This window comes from Sphaerodactylus townsendi, linkage group LG03 (assembly GCF_021028975.2).
Source record: "Sphaerodactylus townsendi isolate TG3544 linkage group LG03, MPM_Stown_v2.3, whole genome shotgun sequence".
NCBI lineage: Eukaryota > Metazoa > Chordata > Lepidosauria > Squamata > Sphaerodactylidae > Sphaerodactylus > Sphaerodactylus townsendi.
The window spans coordinates 173,974,841-173,984,387 of NC_059427.1; positions in this window are offsets into that span (position 1 = coordinate 173,974,841).

Consider the following 9,547-nt stretch of genomic DNA (forward strand, 5'->3'; position numbering starts at 1 on the left):
CTACAAAGATACAATCCATGAAGAATTGCAGCCCAAGGTTTTAAAGCCTCATAGCATTGGATCTACAGATCTGTAAAAACAAAAACAAAATGGCCACAAAATGGCAGCTAGGAGGTAGGAGGTGTTTCAAGGGGGCAAATGCAGGCAAATGGGGGGAGGGGGTTTGCAAATATTTTGTGTGCAAAGGGCCATTCTCTGACTCAATATCTGTTTTCTCTTTCATATTATTGGATTTGGTGGTACATACATGTTGCTGGAGCTTGAACAAAAGACAGGTGGTTTTTTGGAAGGACATTGTTGACTAGGAGGGAATTGGCTGGGGAGAGAAACAAGAGATATTGCAATGTATAGCTGCCTTATCTACAGGCTGAATGTTTCCTTAAACCACTAAAAAAAGTAGCAGACCATGAAAAGATACAGCTGTTGTTTTTCTACTGCTGCTATAAAATGGTACCAGGATCTTGCTAAAGGAAAAAGTCTGGTGACCTTATCCCTGCCCCCTACTTTCTCTGTATAATGTAACACACACACATCATTATAACCCTGTAGGGGGGCAGTTGTCATTGTATCTATAACATACTTTAAGTGAGATCTGGATCTATAAACTTTGGAGAGGGAAACAAGGGGCAGGAGATTTTAAAAAGGTTTTGGCTTGAATATACCAACAACGCAATGGGTTGCATATCATGTGTCATGTACCATAAAAGAGGGGGGGGGGAAGAAACAGTAACCGAGCTACACAAAAAAATGATGCAAGAACAGGAGGGTTGCAAAAATGCAAACAATACTCATTCTATTCACAGACAAACCTATGAAAATAACAGTAATGAAAAATCAGTGATACAATGCTGTGCAATTGCTAACATAGCAAATGCTGTAAATCCAACGTAGCTGTCCAAAAATAGTTGAAAAAATCCATAGTAATTTTGTCACGGAGTAATACCAGACACTGTGTGGTTGTCTGAATGAAGAGAAGAAAAAACCTGTTCTTCTCTTCATTCAGACAATACTTTATGTCAGACAATCACTCTGTGTAACTTTACTCCATGACAAAATTACTGCACTAGTAGAAATCTTTTGATCTGTAGAAACACTCCAGTAAAGCCAAGACTTTATATGGTATGTATGGATTTATTTGTCCATTCTTTGTCCATTCTCCCACTACCCTGTATCTCTCAGAAAATAAACAAAGAAGTTGTTAATGCTAGGTAAAGTTTTACCCCTTGGCAAAGACCACAACATAAAATGTAGAAAACCCCCATGGTAATGGCAAATGAAGGTAGTATGGGACTGTTCCTGTCAGAGAATAACCGCAAAGAGTAGCACCCAGTTCCTATATGAAACATCATGAACTTAACTGAAACATGCATAGGCAGAGCAGCTCAAATGGCAATAGACTGTAGTACCCTGAATTGGGAAAATGGGTTCTAGATCTAGGCTACTGATTTGGGACAGAAGTTGACAAGTTCCTTGTCCATCTGCCTACAATCCAAATTCTCAGCACTTCTGCCTAAGAAACAGATGCTTCTTCAAAGTCACAAAATGACCTTTGTAGCTCCCATTCTCCCATCTTTTCTGAGCTTGAAGGAAAAGCTGAATTGTTAGACAACTGCAAAAAGTCTACCTCAATGACTTCCAAGTCAGCCTGGAAAAGCAGGGTAAGTAGTGAGGTCTTGGATCCACTAGTCCATCACCATGGGCAGAAATAATCTCTTTGTAGAAACAGAGGTGAATAGGAGGAAGTGCTGAGGAGTGTGGACTAAGAGAGAAAGCCTGGTCGTGAGGTGCTATCTGCATAGAATGGACACTAGATCTCAAGATGGTTGGAAGCAGGACTTCTGTGTGTTTTTCACATGTCAGAAAATGTGGTTTGGAGTATCAAGATCCACAGCGGTCTCTCAGACCAATGGGAAATAGCCAAGGTAGCTCAGAAAAAGGAGGGGCGATATACTGGCTTTAAATTGGTGATGGTTCCCATGGATCAAACCAGGCTCCAATGGGAAACTTGTTATATCATCATCACATGCTTTTTATTTTTTAAAGCAACACACACTTCTGTTCCTTGGATCACTTCTGCGTCCAACCTCAACACCATTCTCAAACAACAGCTTCTCAGTTCCTCAGTTTTTTTCTGTGAATTCTTAATTCAGTTCAGGAATTATAAAGGATAAAACAACTTCAAGCTCTGGTTGTGGTGGGTTTTCTGGGCTGTGGGGCTGTGGTCTGGTAGATCTTGTTCCTAACATTTCACCTGCATCTGTGGCTGGCATCTTCAGAGGTGTATCACAGAGAGAAGTCTGTTACACACCGAACAAGATCTACCAGACCACAGCCACACAGCCTGGAAAACCCACAGCAACCAGTTGAATCCAGCTGTGAAAGCCTTCGACAACACAACTTCAAGCTCTGTTCATCACAATGCTACACAGAAGCTCAATGTAGTAGTAGATGCTAGTAGCGAGTTTGCTACGTACCACCTGCTTCTAGCATCTTTTACAGTAATATGAATCTGTCTCCCCAACTCTCCTGTCATAATGAATGAGTGTAGCTCCATTAGTAAGCTAACATTCAGCCCCATCAAAAAGGCTGGGAGCTAGGAAGCGGCGCTGCGTCTTGAGCTGACCCACCATTTTCAAGGAGGCTTTCTGACAAAATGGGGAGGAGAAAAACACAAAAACCTCTCTGCAGTTGGAAAGCCCCCATTGGGCTTAATGTAGATCCCTGATCGCTGGCACAATAGGGGCAATAGCTGACTAGGTGAAAGCTGACTAGCATTGGCTCCTCTCTGGGCCACACCAGACCACCCCCACTATGCTACCACAGTTGATGATGCAGGGATGCTGGTGTGGCATTCAGTTCTACCTACCACCACCATGGAGGGCCACAGAGCCAACCCACCAGTGGGTGCACCCAGTGATGGAATTCAAATAATTTAACAACCGGTATACCCCTCCACTAGGGCACACGCTGACACAGCCTCGCACCACTCCAAACAGCAGATTCCACCCCCTCCCTTTGGATGGGGCTGGTTGGGACATAAGGACAGATCTCCAAAAACAGAACTTGGATCTTTTTACATTTATCCATATCTATAAACGTGAAATACCACTCACTCACTGACTGACTCATCAAAAGAACTCAAAAACCACTGAACCTACAAAGTTGAAATTTGGCACACCGGTTCGTTATGTGCTTCAGGTGCTCGCTAAGAAAGGATTTTCCAAAATATTCACTTCCACTTGACTTATTAGATATTTACTGTTCAACTCTGGCAATCTGCACGAACATTTTAAGGGTGACAGTTAAAAACCACGAGTTTCATGTCCTTCAACATGGTATTTTCAATGGTTTTTGAGTTCTTCTGATGAGCCAGTCAGTCAGTCAGTGAGTGGTATTTCGCGCTTATATATACAGCTTTGTTTCACAGGACATTTCAATGAAGGGCACTTTGAAGCTCTAACTCCATTTGTCACATTGACAAGTTCTGCTAATGCCCACCAAACAACACACGATTGATCCAATGGTACGCCAACTGCATTCTAATAGCGCCCTCCTCAACGCATACGAACCTGTTCCTTCTGCTGAAACTGCTAAAGGGAGAAGAGGAATTAAACACAGAAAGCAATTTACAGATTGCATTAGAAAAAGACAACTACAGGAAGCTGCTGCAAAATATGTGAAAACCAACCCGTCAGTCCACAGACAGGCTGTGAGAAAATATGATGCATATCACCCCAAAGTTCACAAACAGGCTGTAAAGAAGTATGCTGAATGTCACCCCGAAATTCATAGAGAGGCTGTGATGAAGTATGCATAGTGAAGCACGGGTATCCTGCTAGAGTGTGTGTGTGTGTGTGTGTGTGTGTGTGTGTGTGTGTGTGTGTGTGTGTGTGTGTGTGTGTGTGTGTGTGTGTGTGTAACATCAATGACAAGAATATTATATGCGCAGAAATGGAAAATTCCAGCTATTCTTACAATTGAAGAATAGTGGGAAAAACACCAGAGTAGGCCCAGATGGCCAAGTTAACTTCAGTACTTAAAATAAAGAACTTAATTAAGTTCATGGACAATTGGAAACTCTTGACAGACTATCTAGATAAAACAGAAAAAAACCAAATTGATGACTAATGGTTTGAAGATTAAGAATTATGAAAATAAGATCCAATAGAGGAAACGGTAAAGATTTTTCATTTTGAAGCCTAATGGCAAAGTGCTGAAAATGGGTAGGGCTTAAGGTTTAATATTTGGAATAGAAGGAACTGGAAGTCTATATGAAATAAGTATTTTATAATTTGGTACATTTCTGTTCTTGTGTATGTTTTGGACTTTGGTCTTTGCTTTTGAAGTCAGGGACGTAGGTATAGATTTTTATGGGGTGGGTTGGGGGGTGCTCAGGGGGCATGGCCACACCCCCACCCACCCCTGAGGGCGTGGCCACGCCTCCCCAAGCCAGGCCTCCAGCTTGCTAGCCTGCCTGAGACTGCTTCACCAGAGGCAAGACTTTATTGGTCTTTTTTTTTGAAAAGACAAGGAGAACAGAAAACAAGAACTTGCCTGTTCCATTTCCCCCTTCTTTCACACACACACACGCACACGCACGCACGCACGCACGCACGCACGCACGCACGCGCAAGACTGTCTTATTTACAACAGCAAGACATAACAATTGCGGGGGGGGGGGGGGGCGGGCTGATAACCCTGCTGGGGAGAATAAGATTCCCGACCACAGACTTACACCCTATATCTCAGGCTGTCTCTCTTCCCCTTTCTTTTCCTTTTCCTCTTTTTAAAATTTTTTGTTGTGTTCCTTGTCATACTCTTCTCTCAGCTGAAGCCGCTGGCGAACACGCTCGTCAATCAAGGCTTCACGGGCCGCTTGCCATTCACGCCTGGCTCGGTTTAACGCTGCCTGTTGCACTTGCAGGGAACGCAGTTATGGGTCATCTTGGGGCCCTGGCCATCCCGGAACATCCTCCTCATGGGAAGGACCTGCACACGGAGGATCCATTGGCTCCACTGGTTCGTCATCCCCGAATGCCCCAGGGGGGAGCGATGCCGCGTGTGAAGCGCCCAGATCCCAATCCACTTCTTCATCGGGCCAAAGGGTTTGAGCACCCCCTCGGGGAGATTCAGTTTCATCCGAATCGTGGCGGTGAAGTGCCACTTGGGAAGCTTTGGGTCGGGCACCGGTGCTCTGCAGGTGTCCTGTAGCCATGGTCTCCTCAAAACTTAAAAAAAAAAAACTTATCTGTGGCTGGCATCTTCAGAGGTGTATCACAGAGAGAAGTCTGTTACACGCCGATACAGCAACTCAGTGCGGAACAGACTTCCCTCTGTGATACACCTCTGAAGATGCCGGCCACAGATGCAGGCGAAACGTTAGGAACAAGATCTACCAGACCACGGCCACACAGTCTGGAAAATCCACCACAACCAGTAACAAGTACGTTTTTCTTAATGTACTTTTTAAACGGACCTAATATTTCTCAGAGCAGCACTGAAATAACACATTTGTGCCCATGGAGCTCTGTTGTAAAACTATTTGGGGATACTCATCCTTTCTCCGCTTCAGAAAAATGACTGCATTGCCTATAAGCTGAACACACACTATGGGAGAAAAAGAACAGCTTCCATCCGAGCTGTTTCTTCTCAGGACTGTGCTTATTAAAACACAAACGGAAGTGTTCAAACAAGACTTTTGGAAAGTCCTTGAAGTGGCAAGTTTCACAATCAGTGTGGATGTGTGTGCCACTAATACTTCAGCTGTCATCAAGCGGCCTGCTGCTAGACAGTGGTGGCGAACCTTTGGCACTCCAGATGTTATGGACTACAATTCTCATCAGCCCCCTCCAGCATGGCCAACTGGCCATGCTGGAAGGGGCTGATGGGAATTGTAGTCCATAACATCTGGAGTGCCAAAGGTTCGCCACCACGGTGCTAGGAAAAGGTGACACGCACATCTTGACAGCACAGAGCAACTCAACCCACCCATCACCTGAAAAGTGTTTGTTGGCCTTTCCTACCCATCTTGTGCCACAACTGAAAGCAGTAGAGAGTAACAACTCATTTCCACGATGGAAAACATTTTGTAGGAATTCCAAGGTGTCAATCCTGAACGTGAGTCAGCAACTCTCTAGACAAAATTGTACACAAGAAGAAGAAGAAGAAGAAGAGTTTGGATTTATACCCCCCCCTTTCTCTACTGTAGGAGACTCAAAGGGGCTTACAATCTCCTTGCCCTTCCCCCCTCACAACAAACACCCTCTGAGGTAGGTGGGCCTGTGAGAGCTCCGAAAAGCTGTGACTAGCCCAAGGTCACCCAGCTGGCGTGTGTGGGAGTGTACAGGCTAATCTGAATTCCCCAGATAAGCCTCCACAGCTCAGGCGGCAGAGCGGAGAATCAAACCCAGTTCCTCCAGATTAGATGCACGAGCTCTTAACCTCCTACATCACTGACATCAGATTGCCTCTGATGTCAAGCAGTACATACGCTGCTGGTTAAGCGCATTAACACAATTTGACCATGTATTTTCAAATGTAGTCGTTCCTCTCAGGAGGGCTTATTGCAAGGCCTAATGGTTTGATATAGAAAATAAGGGATACCCCTGAGTGTGCGGCTTCCGTTCATAGGTTTTACAGCACCATCTTCTGGGGACTTTTGGTGGTGTACGCTGTAATTGTTTCTTTATAGTCCATCACACGGGGTAAGTAACAGTTCTGCAAAACTGGAATGTCGGAAACAGATCAGATTTCTCTGTTTTAACAAACAAACAAACAAAGAACCTTTAATGGCATTACAACATTATATACATAGATCCACTTAACCCAATAGAGGGAAGCTAAAATAAATGGACAGGTAGAGAAGGCTGATGTTCAGGATCTGCTCCTAAAGCGTTGTTTTATATACAGGTCCAAAAATTTGGTGACTGCATCGTTTACATCACTACTGGAGCTGTCCAACAGAAAGGTGATCTTTTGCAAGTCAGATGCATACTCTTTTTTGAGTAGCAGAGGTGACAGGTGTTTGACTCTAGGTCCTGTGTAAAGTGGACAATAAAGTAGAATATGATCTATAGAGTCTACACAGTTCCCATTGCATATGCATAGCCTTAGGTGGTAAGGGGTTTTAATGTATCTCCCTGTCGATACGGCTGATGGAAGGGCATTGCAACGGGCCAGCATCATTGCTCTCACGGAGCCTGGGCACGGTTATCTGCAGGTATTTAAGCCCCTTGTTACTCGGTAGTGTAGGTGATGCCTAGAGCTAAAGGGAGAGCAAGTCCTGGAAGCCTTTTCGAATAGGGTCTGACGTTCCTGGTCAAAACAACCTTCTCCTCAGAAGCTGGAAAGTCTCTTTAGAAGGTAGCATGGCCAGATAATCCAAAGAGTAGCCTAATTTGTTGATTTTTGGTTTCTATAACGCCCCCCCACCATTCGAAAGTGACAAGAAGTCTTGAGGGCTTTATCTGACAAGGAGGCTGCATCGCTGGGTTGAAACAGAGCTAATATTTGAGCGCGGGTGCCATGCCTTTGTCTCTAAGAGGAGCGTCTGCGGTTTAGAGGCACAGGGTGGCGTAAGGCACGCGAAAGTGAGTAGCATGCCCAAAGTTTAAATAAGAAGCGAGATTGTATCAGCCAGCTGTGTTGGACCAGGAGCCTATCCAAAGTGGGGACTCCATATAATAGTTGCTGGGCCACCTTGGTGTTAAAGACTTTTAATGCTGCAGGCACAAATTGATGGCCCTTGTTATGGAAAAAACGTAGGATTGCTGATACACTGACCATGGAGTTTGTAACAGCATGGTCTCTGTGGCTGGCCCAACCCCCTCTATAATGGAGGTGCACTCCTAAATATTTAAAACATTTGACCTGTTCCAATTCGTATCTTCCTAGCACCCAACGAGATGGCTTCCAGGATTTTGAAAACACTACAACCTTCGATTTTTGAGAGTTGAGTGTCAGGCCATTGGTTGTACAGTATTCGTTGCAGGTTGCTAGGAGTCGCTTCATGCCGATTTTGGTGTACGACAGCAAACTAAGGCCGCCGGGTATAGCAGCAATAGGGGGATTGGATGTCCATCTAAGTTTGGATTTCTCTGTTTAAAATCCAAGACAGTCCAGAGCAGACTGGAATTAACACGGAAAGTGGGTGAAACCAACGGCAACATGAGAAACCAGTCTGTAACGAGAAACCTTTCACAGACTCAGGCAGTGCCTGATCTTCAGAGTATCTCTGGACTTGGTTGCTTCCCGTACCTCTGATCAAAGTAATTTGTGGCTTGTGCATTGATCTAAAATAATTTCTAACAAATAGCGGAAAAACAAGAGAAAAGCTCAGAATATTATTAGCTTAAAGGAGAGGAAGGTCAGCTGGGTACACATATGCTCTGGAAACCACAGGTCTTGCATCCAGACGTTTCAAGCAATAGATCCATCTAGCTGCCATCAAGCTCTGTGCAAGAAAAGGAATACAAACCATGCTGCCAAAGCAGTTAGTGTGGCAAACCTTCTCTGTGAACCAGTGGTGTACCGGGCCTCAATGGCGCCCGGGGGCATGACTGCCTCCCTGTGCCCCCCCCCCGGCTCCCTGCGCCCCATTTATGGGAGCCAGCAGGGAGGCCAGGGGAGAGGGGGCTCGGGGGTGGGGTGCGGCAGTGGGCAACCGTGGTGCCCCCCCACCTCCCTGCAGGCCGGCTTCTGCCCTCCCCAGACCCTGGGTGCATGCTGTTTTGTCATGGGGGGGGGGTGCTGGGCACCGGGATACCCCATGTCCCCATTAGCGGTACGCCACTGCTGTGAACTCAGAGATCGTTCAACTCAGAGATTGTCAAGCCTTGAGTGTTTGATGTGTCTGACCTTCAGACTTTCTGCAGCTGCGGTTCTAATCATCTTTGGATGGCAGCCCAGACTTGGTCTGTGAACCTGTTTCATGAGAACCGTTTCTGTGAACACGCAATGGCCTTGTGAGATGGACGGGAGGGGGATGACTGATATATACCAGTGTAATTGTATTTCGCCTTAGGTTTTTCCTTGTTGCCGTTTGTGTCTATTGAGCCTGCAAATAAAGGATTTGTTTTCCACTGTCTCCAATATTTGTCTGGACTTAATCAGATTCTTACAGAGATCTTCCGTAGTATCTGTCAGACTGGCCTGTATGAGGCTGGGGGCTATGAAATGCCTCTGGACCAAACTATTGGTGACACTAGCATTCTGTCACTTGAATTCCAGATGTGTTTATTCAGCCCCCAAAAGCAGCTGCAGGGAACTTTGAGCTGGGCTGGAGCACTAGAAAATGGGGGGTGGGAAGGACTTTTCCAGGATGTTTTAAGCTCCAGCACAAAAAAATGGAACGCACCAGCATTGTGTAGACTTTTTCTCTACTGCAGTTTAAAACAGCCAATAAAAGCATAGGGAAGAGAAGGAGAAGAAGAGTTTGGAGACTCAAAGGGGCTAACAATCACCTTTCCTTTCCCCTCCACCCCCACGACAAACACCCTGTGAGGTGAATAGGGCTGAGAGAGCTCCGAAGAACTGTGACTAGCCTAAG